Source organism: Prunus mume, linkage group LG2 (genome assembly GCF_029339155.1).
Source record: "Prunus mume cultivar Tortuosa linkage group LG2, ASM2933915v1, whole genome shotgun sequence".
In the NCBI taxonomy this organism is placed as follows: Eukaryota; Viridiplantae; Streptophyta; class Magnoliopsida; order Rosales; family Rosaceae; genus Prunus; species Prunus mume.
Genome location: NC_142699.1, coordinates 41,073,105 through 41,094,036, shown reverse-complemented (window position 1 = coordinate 41,094,036; position 20,932 = coordinate 41,073,105). Strand labels below are relative to the sequence as shown.

The following is a 20,932-nucleotide window of genomic DNA, read 5'->3' as shown; positions in this document are numbered from 1 at the left end:
CAACTGATTCTATGGAAGGACAAATAAAACCCATTAAAGCCAGATAATTAATAGTACTGAAGCTAGTAAAGATGACTACAGCAGTGCCATGCCAATTGAATAGTCTTAAAAATAAATCATAGAATTCCAGAGTTTTGGCCTTGGACTGAGGAGCAGAGTTTTAGCTAGTGCTAGAAAATTATCTTCTTTTTGCAAATCAATAGCCTGTTGCTAATTGCTTACTTTGTTTTGTCTGTGAGATGACTCTATCTCTGTACTGAAAAAGCAAGCTGATCAAGTTTTTATCTTCAAAGTTCTGAGGTGGTTCCACCTTTGCAAATTTTGCTGAAAACACAACATGGTAAAATCTGTTGGAAGGATGCTTTTTGGTGAAATATCTTAGATCCTAGACTCAAATATTACACATATACCTGCAATGCATTTGGTGAAGCTGGAATGAGAAGGCTGTCAATATTCCAACACATCAGGGTATAAGAAACTTACTCTTGATGATAAAAAGATATAAAAAAGAATTTAAAAATTCCTTTACTACAATCACTTTGAATCCAACACATATAAACTCAAATTAAAGTTAAGCATGAGCTGATGGCGAAGAATAATCGGAGAAGAAATGCAAGATGGATGAAGGCAAATTGCATACTATGGTTGTCGTTGAGCTTCTCCCCAACAAGCCATGGCAATGATAAGCATTTATACCCTAGCTAACAACAGTGGTTTTGCATGAACCAACGTGAGAGAGAGAGAGAGAGAGAGAGAGAGATGTGGGTGATGCTGCCGCAGTGGGGCTCTATATAATTGTTGTTAATTCTCTTCTTCTTAGTTTATGCTAATCATTTTCATTGCTGTGGTGGATCCATTGAAGGCCTGCTTTGATTATGATGGCAGTAGAGTTTCTGCAGATCTCTGCAAAATAATATAGCAAGCTACATCTGGATGACCCATCACAGTTCATTTACTTCAACTTAAATAAGGTTAGCGTGGGAGGTTTGAACTACATTACAGTTCATCCGTAGCCTGTTGCTTGCTTGCTCAAGCTTTGACATTTGTTTTATGAGTTCATCTTTCATTTCGTGAGTCGATAAATTTTCATTGATCCACAAAAAGATGACTCAAGTCAAATGCAGCTTTTGATGTTGTCTGTATTGAAGCGCCGGTCAGTTTATCTTCAAACTTCTGGGGTATTTCCACCTTTACAAATTTTGCAGCAAGGCCTTTACCACCTGGTGAAATTTTTTGCTGCATTTGGTGAAGATCTTAGATCCTAGACTTAGTTAACACACATATACCTCAATGCATATGGTGGAGCCGGAACCCAACACACATGAGAATAGAGTTGCAGATATGAGAAATTAACTATAAACTGTGAGAAAGGTAGAAAACTTATTTCAACATATTGCAAAGTTTCCTCACTACAATAACTTTGAACAAATACTTTTTTATATATTTAAAATAAACTTCTTCTAGCTGCATTTCCCAATGAGTACGTAATTGAGAACAATTGTGGTTAGCCTATGGGAGGCCTTGCTTCAATGCCTTGCCTTTTTAAACCTTGGTTTGATCTCAAACTTTGTGCTTTTCCTATTTTGGTTGGTATGATTTCTGTTCCTACTTCGGTCATGTGATGCAATGGAAAACCAAATTTACTAGGCATAGTCCGTTGTGTCTCAATTGGATGTTATGTCTTACGTTTGATATGTGTTATCTTTCTGAAGTTTTCATTTATTCACCCTTGATGAATGCAGCATTTGATGTTCTCCATACTGAAAACGCTGATCAAGTTTGTATGTTTAAAGTCCTCAGACTTTGCAAATTTTGCAGAGAATACGACATCGTAAAATTTATTGGAATTAAATAATACACAAAAACCCTGCACGCCTACGCAGTTGGTGAACCTGGAATTAGAAGGCAATCAATATTGGTATCTGGCACTTCACATCACGATAAGAGTTACAGATATGACTTATGAGAAACTAAATCAACTGTAAAAGAGATAAAAGCTTACTTTGAATCAAGTACACAACCTTTAGCATTTTTTTATTTTTTATTTTTATTTTTTTTCTCTAGCTGCTTTTCACAATGGAAATAGGGCAAATTGTATGCCAGAAATCTAGTATCATGATCCCTAGAAATCATTTCTGGACGTATTCTCATTAGACAAACAGACAGCAACATGCCTGAAATATTAAGCGTGAGCTTGAGGCTTGAGCACAAATTAGAAGGAAAGGCAAACACCAATCCAAGAAGAAAATGCAAAAGCGAAGAAGGCTTGAGCACAATTGCATACCATTGTTGTTAAGAGCTTCTCCCTGAAAAGCCATGGCAAAGATAAACACATTTACCCTAGCTAACAGTAGTTTTGCATGTACCACCATGAGAGAGACACAGAAAGTAGGTGATATTGCTGCAGTGGGTTATATACGCGTGTGCGTGCCGGGGCATAAAATAAACTTTGTTGTTTCTTCAGCAATTTGTAAGCATGTGACTTTGTTAACGTTCAGAAATTTTTAATGAGAAATGAAGAATATGGATGTATACAATCAACTGTTTTCTTTTCCTTTGACAAGGCTTTTTACATTAGGATCCTGTCGTATACACAGGAACTTTTCCTAGCATTGTTAAAATCCGCTTGCAGAGTTTTCTTCTACTCATCTATAATCTAAATAAATCAAAATTAATTACAGGGAAAACAAGTACAGAAGGGAGGGGTTTAACTTAGTGGTGAAAAATTTGCAGGAACATGGAAGAAAGAATTAAAGAAACATTTTATGAGCTTTTTGATTCAATACGAGAGCAGAATTCTTGATACAAGTCAAAGCTCTTTTGCCATTTTAAGAATTCCCCCTTCAATTTACAATATGCCTCCCATTCCTTCTGTTCAAACTTCAAGGAACAAGCATCAAATCTCAACTCTACAGGGCAAAGATCATCAAATAGTTCTAGTCCGACATTATCCTGATTGTCGTTGGATGCATGCTTCTTATCAGACACTTAAGAAATTAAGGTGTCAAACCTGTCATCCTTATAAACAGATTTGCCCCGTATATAATCCATTGGAGATCCTTTAGCCGCAACTGGCTGATATGAAAAGAAAGGTTTTGACTTTTGAGAGCTTCTCCATGTCTCATCTCCATCATTACAAGGGATGTCACTGGATTATCGACAATCTCAGCCTCAGAAATAGAAACAGCCAGTTCAACCAGTGACCTGCATGACCTCATCACAGCTGCGAATTGATTTCTGCCTCTGCTGAAAATCTACCTGATTTTTCATCTGAATTCGGACATCCATTGCGATATTCATGAAGTGTAAGCAAAACAGGAAGAGGAAGAACTGGACCCACAAGGGCATCACCAGGTTGCAGTTTCTGTGACCACTTATTGCTGCGGCATGAAGACTTCCTTAAAATGAAAGGAGGCAACTGAGATAGGTCTGGTACTACAGAGAATTCCAAAGCCACCCTATTTTTGTCCACAAGCACTTCAAGGATTTCAGAGTTGTTAGATAAGGCCAGTTGCAGAAGCTCAATGGGCAAGTCTGACCACAATCTCTTCAAAACAACCTCGTGTATGCTTGCAGGCAAGCTAATGTCATTTAAAACACTTGTAACTGCAGGAGATTATCTAAACTTACCAAAACCACAAGCATGTAACTTTTTGCATAAAGTTTCATGAAACTCTGAGCTAAAAAGTTCCTTCCCTTGATCATTATAGGGAATTTTTATTTTGTCATCTAAGACTTCATCAAGATTACCATTCAGATAACCGCAGCAAATAATCCTTAAAAAGCAAATGTTCTCTATGTGATTCTTCTACTTTTTTTTACAGAATCAAACGATGCACAATATCTCTGTAATTCAAGCTTCCCTGAGGACATAAGCCTTATCAATGTAAAACCACCAAATTCATCTGGCTCAGAAAGCAGAGCAGACAGATCTTTGTTTACAATGCCGAAGCTCAAAACAATTTCTTTCTTCTGCTGCCAATCAATCCATTCAGGAAGAGCGTCTTTTGAAAACTCTTCTTTTACAAGACAGCTTCCACAATGGTACTCATGGCCTAACAATAAAAGATCTGAAGGGAGCTCCCATGCATAGAAGGATTTCCAAAGTTATGCTATTTTCGAAGCTACTGATCCTATCGGAGCTGAGAGGGAAGGTCCATAGCAAAAGATACTAAAGTCACAATTCCAAAACGACCCCACTATAATGCAAAAACCCGAGTCAGAAGCCCAATTAAATTTGTCATCCCTCGACTGTGACCTCAACTCTGTGTTAAAACATCAACATAGCTTGGTTTATCAAGGCCATAGGCCCATTGCAACACCGGCATCAATGGCTTGCGCACATCACAAACAACTAACAAAGTGTCAGAAGCCAAAACAAAGTGAAAATCATCAGAATCTGCCTTCGAAAGCACAAGGAACTGCTCCTTTTCAATGGAGGCATACATATGCAACATCTTAATTTTCATCAAACAACTCACATTACACTCATGGGCCCTCATCAACTAAGAAAACTGCATCTGAACGTGCAACTATCAAAACCCTAGGGTGCCAACTGAACTCACAACTCAACCACCTATAATTTTGTGAACTACCCGAACCATCATCATTATCCCATTAAATTTAAAATTTGCATTCAAAGTGTGGGGGGTTTTTAGACGAGAGTCCAAATCAAACAAGAATAAATCACCATTCTCTAACAAGGCCACACTCTCTTCCAAATATTAAGCGGGTCAAAAATCTTCAACCCCAATACGACCCGTTTATTACCCTAGTAATGGTTTTGGTTTGTGTAATCCGTTTATTACATGGAAATTTATACCAAACCTCATTCAAGAAATAAAAAAAACCCAAAAAGAAACCAGTTGTGCCATTTTTTATGTTAATTGTTGTGCGAATACCATTATTATTCTTGTACTATAGTTATGTTAATTATTTAATAATAAAATGATAATGCATTTAAAAATTAGAGGGAAATTTTTGAATTTTTTTACCTTTTCATTTCCATTTCAAATGTTTATACAACTGAAGACTGAATAAAACTGTTTCCAAATGAGAAAGCTTTGAAAACACATATACCCTAAGCTGAGTGCCCCTTAACAGAATGGCCTCAACATCAGCTAATCTTGGCCTAGATTGAGCAATATGATTGTTCAAAGTCTAGGTTAAGTTCAGTGAAGAACACAGAGAAGCCTGGAATTCTTTCTCTGTTTGCTTCATGCAAGCCAGTTCTTTTTGCAACTTTTGGATCTCGACTTCAATGCTTTTCTCTTCAGAATTCACTTGCTGAAGTTCTTGATGTCTCACAACACAGATATTTCTTCCTTGCTTAAAGTCTTGAATAATGGCATCAAAGTTCTGATTGCTTGTAGCTTTGCTGAAGAACAGTACACTGATCAGCCACATTCTGGGAATCTCTAGCGTAGAGGAAACAAGCTTCAAGAAGGGAAAGAGACCAATTGCTCTCTATCAAGAAACTTCAAATCATCCATCAACTGATTGATGTCCTTGTTCAGCACTAGTGACCGCTTCACTCCTCCATTTCCCTACACAAAATATGGCATTTCTTACGGCAGAAGAACTTTGGATTATATATTTTGGTTGAACTAGGCATGTTTTGCATCAAGGTCCAATGCATCAAAATACTCAATTTATGCAATCTCCTACTCAATGGTATATGGTTCTTTGTTTTCGAAGTAATCGACATTTTCACCTTCTTAATGAGTACAATTCAAACCTACAGCTCCTCTGGATGATTGGATAGATAAATTATGGGATTCAAGGGGCCGCAACACATCACTAATATTGTTATTGAGACAATATTGCAAGTATTTTTCTCGAAATGGCCAGTTAGAAGAGACATACTGTCTACAAAGAAATTAATAGTTATAAATGAGAGGCTAGTTGATTTTTGGAACAAAAAGCTTTAAATTGGATGTAGGGTCAACTTATTCTTCAACAAAAAAACAAAAAACAAAAACAAAACATAGATTAAGGCAACAAAGGGAAAATTGAATAAAATAAAGGACTAACGACATTTCACACCATCGAGGTTTGGGGTGCGTATTAATATGGGCCTCAAGGTTTCAATTTTATCAATTTCAAGGCCCGACTTGTTTAAGTCAATTTTCTCCTGATAATTTATGTTATACTATGATATATCTGTGAATAAGGCTGAGTGTAATAGTAAATTTAAGCTTATTATAAGCTTTTAGGCCCAAGATACTTTAATTTATGAAAGCCCAAGTAGGTTAGTGTGAGCGGACCGACTCTCCGATATGTTTTATGAGGCCAGCTAGGGTTTTAGCGCTAAGATTAGGGTTGGCCCATTAGGTGACACATTTAAAAATGAACTTTAAGGTTTAGCTCGGTTGGTTATAGAGAAAAATGCCCAAAAAGGAGAGAGAGAGTTTGGAAAAAGGGAAAAAGAGTTTTATGGAGGCAGACCGACGGCTAGAGTTCAAAGAGAAGGGTTCGAGAAGGTTAGCACCTGTTTAAGGCTTATATCTCACGTGGTTTTGTGTGGGGTGCTCACTGCGAGGTAAGTATCCTAGACTTACTCTGAACTATGATAAATATATATGTGAATCTGTGCCTATACGTACGTAAATAAGTAACCGTATATATGATTATATCATTTGATTGCTATGTTTGTATGTTTGCAAGTAACATGGCTACTACATAAGTTCGTTGGATTGGTGTATGTAAGTGTGTCTAAACCATGGCAAGTAGGTATGAGTAACTCATGTACAAGTCTTAGTACACCATTCGGCTGTGACTTAGTTTAAGTAAGGACTACTAGAGAATCCTAGGTCACTATGAGGCCTCGTGCGTGGGGTGCGCAACAAGTTTAAGGCTCACAATGTGGGTGTCACTGACAAGTGACTTTCAATAAGTTATAAGGCTCACAACCTGAGTGTCATCGAGGGGTGACAATAAAATGTTATAAGGCTCACATTGTGGGTGTTGCCGATGGGCGACGACAAGGCCCCTTTATCTGTCAATAAAAGTATTTGATAGGCCTCTAGTACTGAAGGATCACTCTAAGTGTAATTTGGATAAGTTAAGGCCATGCATTCTTTCTCATGCTAGGTGCACAAGCGTATGAGCATATTGCTATGTATTAGTATATTTATATATATAGTATAGTTGTAATTGTTTGAGTTTGTTTTAAGCATATTCTAGCTACTTATTGAGTTTATCTCACTTGTAGTTTATTGTGGTTCCAAGTACCAAAGTTATTGAGGAGTAATAGGAGGCTTAGTGGCAGCAATCCTTGGTCATGGTCCCTTAGGATTTCCTTTCTCTAGACTTAGTTGGAAAAAAGAAAAAGAAAAGAAAAATAAGTGGTTGACACATAACTTTTTAAATTAGTTGATTTGCTTCCATAAGATGACACATAACTTTTTAAATAAGTTGATTTGCTTCCATAAGATGACACATAACTTTTTAAATAAGTTGATTTGCTTCTGCTAGATGTACTTATTTCTTTTGAGCTATGATTTTGTTTGGTGACCCTTGAATTTCTTTAAGGAATTAATTTCTACTGGTTTTCCATTTTAGTTATAGTCCAATTGACCAATTTTTGTTATTAACTCTCAAGTGGGTAGGGTAAGTAGTACTTCTCGAGGTACGTAAGGGGGGTGTTACAGTTGGTATGAGAGCAACGTTTTAAGGGACTATTAGCTCTTTAGACTGTAGGATTTGTGAGAGTAGATGGGACCAGTTGCTGCCAAGTCATAGGTGTATGTGTCCGCTATCTTGAATTTCCTTGTACCTTGTTGATTGTTCTTAAACCCCATGTTTGAATTGTTTGCATCTTGTAGTATGAATCTGAAATGAGGGAACATGGGAAGCATCCAGCATTCAATAGGTTCCATTCGTGTCAACTAAACACGAATGGGATTCTGGTAAAGAATATTAGGGAGGTAATTAAAAAGCGGAAGGAAGATGAGTTGCAACGAGAAAAGTTTAAGTTACAACAACTGCTCCATCTTTACAAAGGACCCAAGATGAAGTGCACGACTACAAAGGAGAGTGTTGGGTACACCGTGAAGTTTGAGTTACACGTTTTTAGGAGAGGGCGAAACATTAATAAAGCAATTTCGACATAAGAATCTTATGGTGAAAGCCATGAAACCTTCGCCTCTTGCTGAATCTCTTGTCAAGACTCCTGGTATCCCCACTAGGTGGCAGATAGTAGTACTTGATCTGTTCCCTATAAGGGAGAATAACACCTTTATGACCGCGCGACGTGAGAGGGTCAACTAGATAGTTACTTGTGGTTTGATTAAATTTAAATTTTTTACCTTGCTATGACGTGTACGAAGTTTTGAATTGGTCATTGACATTTTGTGCATGAATTGTCTTAAGTTATGATTGAAAGTTGATGTTTCTTTGCTACTGTATTTCCCCATTACTTAAACTAAGATGTATATTTTGTATCTAAAAGGACATAGTTATGGCTTGAAGAGGTAGGGATAGTTATGTGGGAAGCAGCCAAGAAGCAGTCCCGAGTAACATACAAGACTTTTTCCACGTAATGATGTCATAGGAGAATACCATGCAGAGAGGGAATGGAGGGTCGAGCAGAGTGGTGGAACAATTTAGAAAGAATCAACCCCTCGGTCTTCGAGGGTGAAAGGGACCCTCTTACAGCTGAGGAGTAGATCAGCGAGTTGGAGAGTATTTTTACCTACATTGACTGCCTAGACGCACAGAAGGTGACTTGTGCAACCTTTATGCTTAAGAAAGGAGCAAGACATTGGTGTGAATCTGCTCGTCGTGCATATGACATCGCCAATAGTCCCATGGGGTTGGATCGATTCAAGGACGTATTCTACGACAAATACTTCTTTGCACCACTGAAAGCAGACAAGGAAGCTGAGTTTGTCCAACTCACTCAGGAGTCAATGACGGTGTTAGAGTGCGAGCGAAAATTTGAAGAGTTGATGAGATTTGTGCATTACTTGGACACTGAAAAATGTAAGGCTAAGAGGTTTGATGGCTAAAATAAGAAGAGCTATTGAAATTCTAGAGCTCCCAACTTATGGTGCTATCCTAAGGAAGACACAAATTCTAGACAGGACCGAGAAGCCTATCGTAGTTGCTGAAATGAAGGACAATTGACAAAACTCTACACTGAAGAGACCATGGAACAAGGATAACAGGAAGAGGTATGATAATGGGAATGGAGTAGGCAAGAAGCCAAAAGTTTATGGCATAGAGAAGAGGGACGTCCCAGTTTATGACATGTGTGGTAAGAACCATAGGGGGACTTACCATAAGAAGACTGCATACTTCAAGTGTGGAAAGATTGGACATTTCATACAAAACTCCCCAGATACTAAAGAAGATCAAGAAAGAACACAGAAGGATCAAAGGGTACAAGGAAGAGTTTACGCCCTAACTATGAACGAGGCGGAAGATGCAGCACCTGTGGTGGCAGGTACGATCCTAGTATTTAGACAGCTTGCATTTACTTTATTTGATTCTAGAGCAACACATTCTTCTGTATCCTCTAGATTTGCTAGAAAAAATAGTAGTATGCCTGTTAAGTTAGAGTCAGAGTTTTATGTAGCCACTCATTCCAAGGAGATGTTGAATTGGAAAGAGATGCTAAGGGGTTATGCGATAACTATAGCGGGTAGGGAACTTGGAGCGGACTTGGTGATCATGGATATGTACGATTTTGATGTTATACAGGGAATGGATTGGTTGTCCACTCATTGTGCCTTGGTGGAAGTGCTTTGCGAAGAAGGTTGTTTTCCAACCACCCAAAGATGTTGAGTTTTGTTTTGTTGGTGCTAAAGTGCAATCACTACCAAGGGTGATATCATTCTTGCAGGCAAAAATAGTGTAGCCAGTGTGTTCCCAATGGTTAAGGACTATGCAGATGTGCTAGGACATATAAGGATTACCGATGGATCTCGAAATCGAGTTCGCAATTGAACTTTTACCAAGCACGACTCTTATATTGAGACACTTATTGGATAAGGAATTTATCCGACCAAGTGTCTCACCATGGAGCATCGGTGTTATTTGTTAAGAAGGTTGGGACAATGAGGTTGTGTATCGACTATTGGGAACTCAATCGAGTCACTATAAGAAACAAGTATCCACTTTCGAGGATAGAAGATTTATTCGATTAGCTATAAGGACCAAGTGTTTTCTTGAAGATTGATCTTAGATCGGGTTACCATCAGTTGAAAGTTAGAGTAGAGGATGTTCCTAAAACCGCATTTCGCAAACATTATGAATTTTTAGTGATGACGTTTGGTTTAACGAATGCTCCAGGAGCTTTCATGGACCTCATGAATTGAGTGTTTAATGAATTGGATAACTTCATCATTGTGTTCATCAATGGCATTTTGACTTACTCCAAGACTCAAGAGGAACACGAGAAGCATCTAAGAGAGGTTTTGGAAATTTTAAGAAAAGAGAAACCAAGAAGTGTGAATTCTGGCTTAGTTAGGTTGAATATATAATCTTTGACCACGGATCGACCCTAATAAGGTCGAAGCTGTGGCTAATTGGTCAACACAAGTGTGAGGGAGGTAAGAATTTTCTTAGGACTTTTTGTTGAAGGATTTTCTAAAATTGCAATGCCACTTACTCAGAACTAAGAAAAATGCTAAATTTCAGTGGAGCGATGAATGTGAGAAGAGCTTCCAGAACTCAAGAACCGACGTGATTGCCACCATACCCTCTAGTTCAAGTGGATTTGTTATCTACAATGACGCTTCTCAGAAAGGGCTTGGATGCGTACTAATGCAAAATGGGAAGGTGATCGCATATGCATCTCGACAATTGAAGACTTATGAGTAGAACTATCCGACCCATGATTTGGACTTAGCAATTATGGTATTTGCACTAAAGATTTGGAGGCACTATCTATATGGAGAGAGGTGTGAGATTTACATGGATCATAAAAGCCTTAAGTATTTCTTCACTCAAAGGGAACTCAATATGAGGCAGTGGCGATGGCTTGAGTTAGTGAAAGATTACGGCTGTGTGATCAATTACCATCCTGGGAAAGCCAATGTAATAGCAGACGCTCTAAGTAGGAAGACTACAGGCTATACCGCCGCACTGTTAACTACCCAACTAGAAATCACAAGAGATTTTGAGAAGCTTAGTATTGACGTTCGAGGAAGAGCTGATAGCTCGTATTTGGCGACATTGGTAGTACGACCTACCCTGATGGATAGGATTAAGGAAGGTCAGAAAAAGGATGCTGAGATGGGAAACATCCTAAATAGGGTTTTAGAAGGCAAAGAATCAAGTTTAGGGTGTTGGAAGATAGGATATTACATCTTGGAAAGAGGGTGTGCGTACCCAATGACGATTCAATTAAGAAAGAGATATTAATTGAGGCACATAGTTCGCCTTACTCAGTCTACCCGGGAAGCACCAAGATGTATCAAGATTTACGAGCCATTTATTGGTGGCCTTACATGAAAACGAAGTAGCTCACCATGTTGAACAATGTCTAACCTGCCAGATAGTTAAGACAGAGCACTAACTGCCCTCTAGGCTTTTAAAGCCGTTGTTGATCTCGATTTGGAAATGGGATAAAATATCCATGGACTTTGTGGTAGGCTTACTAAGGACTGACAAGGGATTTAACGGTATTTGGATGATTGTTGATCAGCTAACAAAGTGTGCTCACTTCTTCCCAATCAAAAATACGTACTCAATGGATTGTTTGGCACAATTATATGTGGATGAAATCGTGAGGTACATGTGTCCATTGTGTCTGATATAGACCCCAGATTTACTTCCATGTTTTGGAAGAGCCTACACAAAGCCATTGGTAAGAAACTTAATTTATGTTATACTATGATATATCTGTGAATAAGGCTGAGTTTAATGGTAAACTTAAGCTTATTATAAGCTTTTAGGCCCAAGATACTTTAATTTACGAAAGCCCAAGTAGGTTAGTGTGAGCGGGCCGACTCTCCGATATGTTTTATGAGGCTAGCTAAGGTTTTAGCGCTAAGATTAGGGCTGGCCCATTAGGTGACACATTTAAAAATGAACTTTAGGGTTTAGCTCAGTTGGTTATAGAGAAAAACGCCCAAAAAGGAGAGAGAGAGTTTGGAAAAGGGAAAAAGGATTTTCTGGAGGCAGACTTACGGCTGGAGTTTAGAGAGGAGGGTTCAAGAAGGTTAGCACCTGTTTAAGGCTTATATCTCAAGTGGTTTTGTGTGGGGTGCTCACTGCGAGGTAAGTATCATAGACTTGTTCTGGAACTATGATAAATATATATATGTGAATGTGTGCCTATACATACATAAATAAGTAACTGTATATGTGATTATATCATTTGATTGCTATGTTTATATGTTTGCAAGTAACATGGCTACTACGTAAGTTCGTTGGATTGGTGTATGTAAGTGTGTCTAAACCATGGCAAGTAGGTATGAGTAAGTCATGTACAAGTCTTAGTACACCATTTGGCTGTGACTTAGTTTAAGTAAGGACTACTAGAGAATCCTAGGTTACTATGAGGCCTCATGCGTGGGGGTGCGCAACAAGTTTAAGGCTCACAATGTAGGTGTCACCGATGGGTGACTTTCAATAAGTTATAAGGCTCACAACCTGAGTGTCATCGACAGGTGACAATAAAATGTTATAAGGCTCACATTGTGGGTGTTGCTGACGGGCGACGAAAAGGCTCCTTTATTTGTCAGTAAAAGTATTTGATAGGCCTCTAGTACTAAAGGATCACTCTAAGTGCAATTGGGATAAGTTAAGGCCATGAATTCTTTCTCATGCTAGGTGCACAAGCATATGAGCATATTGCTAAGTATGTGTATATTTATATATATAGTATATTTGTAATTGTTTGAGCTTGTTTGAAGCATGTTCTAGCTACTTACTGAATTTATCTCACTAGTAGTTTATTGTGGTTCCAAGTACCAAAGTTATTGAGGAGTAATAGGAGGCTTGGTGGTAGCAGTCATTGGTCATGGTCCCATAGGATTTTTGTTCTCTAAACTTAGTTGGAAAAAAGAAAAAGAAAAAGAAAAAGAAAAAGTGGTTGACACCTAACTTGTTAAATAAGTTGATTTGCTTCCGCTAGATGTACTTATTTCATTTGAGCTACGATTTTGTTTGGTGACCCTTGAGTTTCTTTAAGGAATTAATTTCTATTGGTTTTCCGTTTTAGTTATAGTCCAATTGACAAATCTTTTGTTATTAACTCTCAAATAGGTAGGGTAAGTAGCACATCTCGTAAGTACACAAATACCTTTCAATTCATCTTGAGATATAAGCTGCATAAATCATAGCAGTTTCTAAAGCACTACTCATGCAAAGCACTACTCATATGAAGCAAAAGTTAATTGAGAATCATCTTTATGATTGTTACAAAAAATGATATAAAAGTTAGCTCATACATATAGGCTCTCTAGTTTCGAGAAAATAATACAGTACATGTTAATGAAATTAGTGTATTTAAGAAATAATAGCTCAAATTTAAGAAGTTTGTCAAATTATCGTTCAATTTTGTGTTTTTTGTTCTTTTAACTTGTATTTCTCTCTTTGAACTTTTCACAAATAGAATTCAAATGTTTTGTCTCTATTATATCTTAATTACCTCTCTATTAGAGGCATGGCTAGAACTTGGCATTATCAATTGTTTAATTTAAAATTTAATTGAATCAAGTTGTTTGAATGTCACCCATCTCTGTATTTGCACAGGATATAGAATTGAAATTTGAGGTTGCAAAACATATTGATTCTATTATTCTCAATGCTCATACTTTATAGACAAACTAACTAATATGCACTTTAAATATACATTTGTCAAGAAACTTTATAGGGATGCAGATGTTAAGAAATAGTGTTGGTCAATAGAGACATATAATAATAGAGATGTTATTGATGAACTGGATACTAGTGTGGTTGGTATCAATCTGTTTAATATCTTGTACATTGGTGTATATACTGATTTGGTGATGCAGATGTTTCCTCCAAATGTACCAAATACAGGCAATTTGTTCGTAAGCTTGGTCGAAGACAATGAGAGCCAAGATCCACTTTCTAAAAGGATGTATAATGAGCACGAGAGTGAAGAGTACCTCTTGGGGTTGTTGGCTCATGAGAGTAAAGAGGTCCATAATAATGTCAATTGTACAGTGAATAAGAGGGTAAGGACATATGAAGTAAGTTTCACTAGTACGGGAGGCCGATATAGGCCAACTAATGAGATAGGTGGGTTGTCTAGCTAACTAATGGTGCACCAAATGGAACAAATGACAAGGATAGGTCAGCAAAACGTAAAAGGAAGTCACGAGGCATTAACAAACAAAATTTTGCTGTTGACCACCCTAAAAAAGTATGGTTCAATGAAGTGGGGCAGGCAGTTAAACCTCTTGATTTGGTTGCAAAATTTGTGAGGTTCCTTGGAATTATTGCAACTAATGCATCATACTTTCCAATTGATGTATTTGATATTTTAGGGAATTGGTTAAGAGTGGAACAGCAGATAAGGCATGAAAGACTGTTAAGGTAAAGAATACTGAAATTTAAATTTATTTTACATTCGAACATAGTTTATAGCAATTTTAATACTCCAACATGGTTGGTTATGTTGTAAGAAGCTTTACATTGGTCAGATCCACAAACTATAAAAGGAGATGATGAGATAAAGAAAACCACTTTGGACAAATTGAATGAGCATTGGAAGAAATTCAAAGGTTATCTTAGAGATAAATATTACAACCCAAATACAGAAAATGAAGACAAGTTTCACTGCTTGGATGACCATGTGTTAATTACAACAACCAATAGCGCCACCTAATAGAATGGTGGGACGGAGATGGCAAGGTAAATATACAATAACGATTTATTTTAGCAAATTTAACTAATTTCAAAACTCTAAACTAAAATTGTATTTTCCTTTGTTTTGTTTGTCACACATAGAAACAATCAATCAGAAACAAGAACAATCAGAAACAATCAAAGTTGAGCCACACAACAAGAACTAAGACATTTGCTCAAGTGTGACACAAATGGATGAGTTAATTTACTTAGTATCTAAGAAGACCATTCCTTGACATTTCATGTTGCAAAATATTGATTTTATTATGCATTTTAAGGATTTATTATGATTATAGTTCATAGTGATAATATTTAATTTTTTTCATTATGGATATTATTAGGATTTGGGATACAAGCAGCATGTCATCTATGGTAATGTTAAAAATCTAGTAAGGAAACTACAAGAACATTAATTGAAATGTGAACCCTTATAAAGTATCATATAAACTTATGCATGTTGTGTATAATGTATGGATTGTATGTAATGCAACAACTTAGTCACCCTCATGAAGGTGAAGTACTGGACCGGTGCACATTTTTCAGGCTTATTTACACCAAGAACGGTCCTATTCCAAAGCCAATTAATGATGAAGCGGCAAAAGAATTTGTAAGTTCAGTCTCCAAGCTTAATATTTGGGAAGTAAATGTTTAACAGTTTGAGCCCTAGTTGAATTTTTATTTCTCTTTATTTTATTCGAGGACTTAACCATAATATATATATATATATATATCCAAAAACTGCAGAAAACCAAAGTTGTTGATGAGTAGCCTGAATAAATGAAATGGAAAATGGGTTTAACAACGTGTTGCTACCGAACAAGCAAGAATCGTTGCTGAACACGCACATGTTGAGGTTGAAAGAATGAAAGAGGAAATAATTATGAAAGAGCAAGAAATATAATATAGGGAAAAAAAAGGTTGAGGAAAAGTTCAAAGAATTTAAGGCTCGGTTGAATGAGAGAAACGCCAATCCATTTCTAGTATTGTAGGAGCTAGGGGAGTGGAGATGACATCATTGATTGTAGAGTCGTTGATGAAGCTATTTTCAAGACAAACAGGCTACAAGCAACCTCATGCCACCCCCACCAACTGTTCCCTCAAATGCAATGTTGATCAAGGAGACTTATGTGGCTCGAAATCGGATACCAATACTAGGTACATCAGATTCTTAATTACCCAACCAATGACTTGACATTGATGGTTAGAAATTTTTATTTGACAATTGCAGAATTTTCTGGTTTGAATGGAAATAGGTGGGGACGTTTAAAATACTAGGATTAATAGGTTTGATGGAACTTGGTTGGTACATATGACATAGATTTATATGTATTTTTGTGTATCTATGTTGCTCATGGGTATTTATCTTTTAGAACTAACATGCACATTTCTCGACTGTAGTTATGTCAATTGGAACCCTGGCATAGCAAACAAGCTATACTAGAAAACGCTAAATCCTACTTTTAGTCAATCACTCAATGTATGCAAAATGCAAATAATCACTACACAAAAGAACATCATACATAACTTATATGAATTAGGATAATTGGTTAGAGCAACGTGTTCATTCCCTTGTGTCCAGATTTGAATCCCTTGTCCCCAATTAATTAGAGTAGTTTAGAACATGACAATGTCAAAAAATAAAAACAAAAATAGAACAAACACATTTAATTAATTGGAACAGTATAGTTGGTATAACAGTAGAAATGATGATATGTTAGAAAATTAGCTATTTGTTTCTTCTCAATATATAACTAAATTGATATAATCTCATCGCAAGCTGCTTCCATAATTATTTGTACTAAAAATGAGTGGAAGAGGAAAGGGAGCTAGTGCAAGGAGAAAGTTAGAGTTTGATGAGGTACCAAACCCCTACAACCAGCCATACTATTCACCTGCCAAATCCTCTAATGATCCACCTCAACCTCAACCTCAACCTTAATCTCTAGCATCACCTCCACCTCCCACTCTTCATGTATTCAAAGACTTCTTAGGTATATATTTCCCTAGCATCTTGGAATTGCTCATCCCACAAGAACAGCACAACCGGGTTGATTATGATATTGTACAATGTCCAATAAGATCACATCCAAATAATGACATTTTACATTCACTACTCCACTTTATGCCATGCTAGGTCTGCGATCGAGACCTCATTTTACACCATCAACCCACCATTTAACTGAAGTTTGGAATTTAGTGAGGAGATTGATTCTGATGTTGTCAATGATGGAAATTATCATGGGGACCAATATGCCGAAAGTGAAGCCAGTCCACTTAACAAGGTATGACTATCTATGGTTCAAACTGCAACCCTATCATCAACGTATGAATTGATACAGGCCTACCATAAGTTGTGTCAAAGTTCAACACTAAAGATGGGAAATTTCTAGATCGCGATTCATGGTAAGCCATATGTGAGAAATTTCATTTTTAGTTTACTGTAACAAGTGTAAAGTGCGTAGAACGTCTAAAGAACGCGTGGATGTGATGTAGAAGCTTTTTATAACTTTTGTTCAATTCGAAGACAATAGTAGTATGGGTCATTTTGTTGTAAAGCTATGTGAAAGTTAATATATTGAATGTTGTTTTTCTTAAACCACATATCTCTACTTCTAACACATTTAACCAAACCACAATAATCCTTGAAAATTATAACACATAATTGAAAACATAAACCATCAATACATAAATAATTTTCCATGTGCTTTAAACAAAACCAAGTATTAAAGTATAATGTCATTCATCGTGTCACCTTGTTGGCATTAGCTCCTCTTGATCTCATGCAGGTGAGTATGCAAAAATTTGATTATATTTTCATTTACTTTCATAGAGTCCAATATAGATACATGAGCATTCAAAAGGCTATAAAATTGTATAAACATTTACATAATAAAATCACATGCTTCTCTCAATTACATATGAATACATATTAATCCATACTAGTGAAGTAGGGCAACCCAAACTAATCACATCAAACAAGTTTAACAATCCAAAAATTAATTATAGGTAACATATCACTGACTTCAGCTCTAATAAGACCATCCCCAATAGGGGCTCTATTTGGGGCTTAACCACCACAAGGCTCCCATAAATACAAACTCTCCTTAAAAAGGCATCCCCAATTGTGCAAATTTGGGGCTTTAAAACTTGAAGCCCAACCGGAGTAGTAACTAAATGTATGAGCTTAGTTGAAGCCCTTGAAACCGAATGGGACCCGCAAATTAAAAAAGCTGCAGCCCACCTTTTTTGTCTTTCTCACTTGCCTGCGATTGTATAAGGCCTACTTGCCATTTATTTGGTTTTTCAACAGCATGCTGACCCACATCCATTAACCAAATTTTCAAAGCTGTGTCAACAGCTATATTGTGAAGCCAACTGCTCTGTGCCAACAGATATAAACGACTATATTATGTCCAATGGCTATAAATGGCCATATTGTGTCTTTTTTTTTTTTTTAGTAAATAGATTTGCAACTCAATTCTCCCTATAAATATCCATCATATCTCTCATAATTTTTACACACCACAACATCTTTATCACTCTTACTCAATTTGTCAAATTTTTTCACTCACTAGATTATTTAATTTTTTGTAATTTTTTTGTTAATCTCTTTTCCACTAATGGCTAAAAGTTCGAAGCAAAAAGTGCAAATTACTCCATCGATGAAGATGTTGCTCTATGCCTAGCTTGGATAATCATTAGTGAAGATCCAATTATCGGGAATTGTCTATCAAGTGGCACGATGTGGAATCGAATAAGAGATCAATTCATACAAAGTTAGATCATCAAAGAGCTTGAAATCGCGTTGGACGAACATCTCCCAAATGTGCAACAAATTCTCCAAGTGTCTTACTTAAGTGGCAAGGTTGAACAAGAGTGGCTAAAATGAAAATGACAATGTGAGTTTTTTTAATTTTTAATTTTAATTTTGCCAACCTAATATTTTGTCAACTAATTTAAACTCTTGCATATAATTGTTTGCCCGCTTTATGTGTAAATTGTTGACACAAAACGACTTTTTTTCGAGATGACCAAGAAAGCATTCCTCCTTGACCATTGTTGGAATGTTGTTCAACATACTCATAAGGGACAACCCTTTGAAGGGTTACAATCCTCCCCCTCTGTAAACGCTATAAATAGATGATGATTCAATCCGTTCTAGAAACTCTTGAGGTGCCCCTACAAACCTCAAACCCATGGCGAAGGCCTATGGGACACAAAAAAGCTAAGGAGCTAAAAAGAAAGGCCGCTGTGGAAGAGTCATCTCAAGATGATAAAGAGCTCAAAGAAATTATGAGGTCTTACAAAGATTGTATGATTGAGAAAAAATAGTTGAAGGTTATGTTCAAGGAAACAAGGAAACTGCCACAATCCAAACTCCGGCGAGAAGGCGATGGGTCCAACATAAACAAGCTGATATTATCGCAAAGAGTTCTTCCCGTTCGCTAAACTTTGAGGATGAAGTCTATCGTCCCCAACCCCCAAAAGATGATGATTTTTAGAATAGTTTAATAGTTTGTTTTATTTAAAGAATATTGTAGTTTGTTTTATTTAAATTCCGTTGTACTTTGTTTTATTATTTAAATTCCATTGTACTTTGTTTTATTATTTTAAAAATGTTCTAGTTTGTTTAATTTAATGAAATGATTGAATTCAAGAACATTGCAATTTAGTTATTGAATTCTAAACACACAACTCTAAATTGCAAGTACATTGAATTCTAAACACACAACTCCAAATTGCAAGTACATTAAATTCTAAACACACAACTTTAAATTACAAGTACATTGCAATTTAGTTATTGAATTCTAAACACACAACTCTAAATTGCAAGGACATTGCAATTTAGTTATTGAATTCAAAACACTAACACTGAATTTGAAAAGACAACAATTAAAGTTATGTTCCATATTGCTCCCACAGGTGTTGAATGATATCAAATCGAAGGTTGTAGTGGGAAGTTGGATAATTTATTATGCTTCGATTAATAGATTCTAATTGTATATTGCGTGATCTACGTTCATGCGGTACCAGAGCCTCCTCCACATGACATGGTGTGACCTCAGCAAGAGTTATGTCGTCTTGGTCACGCCATCTTCAATAATCATATTGTGAAGAATTATGCAAGTCTTCAGTACCTCCCAAATGTCTTCTTCGTACCATTGGCGAGCAGGACTCTCGACAACTGCAAAACAAGCTTGAAGAATTCCAAAAGCTCCCTCCACATCCTTATGATACGCCTCTTGCATCCTAGAGAATAATTGATGTTGTTGTTCCTAAGGATCCGAAAATGACTAGACAATTGTGTTCTACTTTGGATATATTCTATCTGGAAGACAGTAACCTTGCTTGTATTGTTTCCCATTCAAATAATATTAGACCCGCGGAGCACGTCCTTGAATGACGTCATCAAAAATAGGTGACTTGTATAGTACATTGAGGTCATTATATATTCCCGGCATTCCGAAGTTGGTGTACTAGATTCATGTGTCGTAAGAAGCAACCGCTTCAAGAATTATGGTTGGACCACCATGGTGGCCCGTGTATGACATTGGGCAGTTTTTCCACTCCCAATGCATGCAGTCAAGGCTTCCTAGCATGCCAGAAACCCCGCGTTCCTCAGCTTTTTGAAGCAATTTTTGTGGGTCCGCCTAGTTGGTTTACAAAGATATTCAGCTCCGTATAAGTTGTTGACTGCATGACAGAATCTCTTGCAAGCTTCAAAGGATGTGGTCTCTGCTATCTTCAAGTGATCATCATTGAGGTCAGCTGCCGTACAATATGCAAGCATACGTATGGTGGTTGTCATCTTCACTTGTGGTGAGAAACCAAGCTTTCTAGTGGCATCAGGTTTTTGTTTGAAATAATCGTCGAAAGGGATAATTTGTTTCATTATTCGATTAAACAAATCACGCCTTATGCGAAATCTATTACGAAAATCTGAAGGGGGATACAACGGATGGTTAGAGAAGTAATTTTGAAAAAGGTTTTCATGGACACTTACTCGATCTCTTGATATAGTACGTTGTCGTGACGATGTACCCCCGTGGACAACCATCGAGGTCTTCTCATTCTTCTTCGCTGTTTTTTTCCTTCGGTAGTT

The 20,932-nt window shown here is 36.9% G+C and overlaps 1 pseudogene; it reads right to left on the bottom strand.

Annotated features, from left to right (window-relative positions):
* Positions 1-2,647: 2,647 nt before the first annotated feature.
* LOC148920390 (uncharacterized) lies at positions 2,648-4,721 on the bottom strand (annotated as a pseudogene).
* Positions 4,722-20,932: the final 16,211 nt, after the last annotated feature.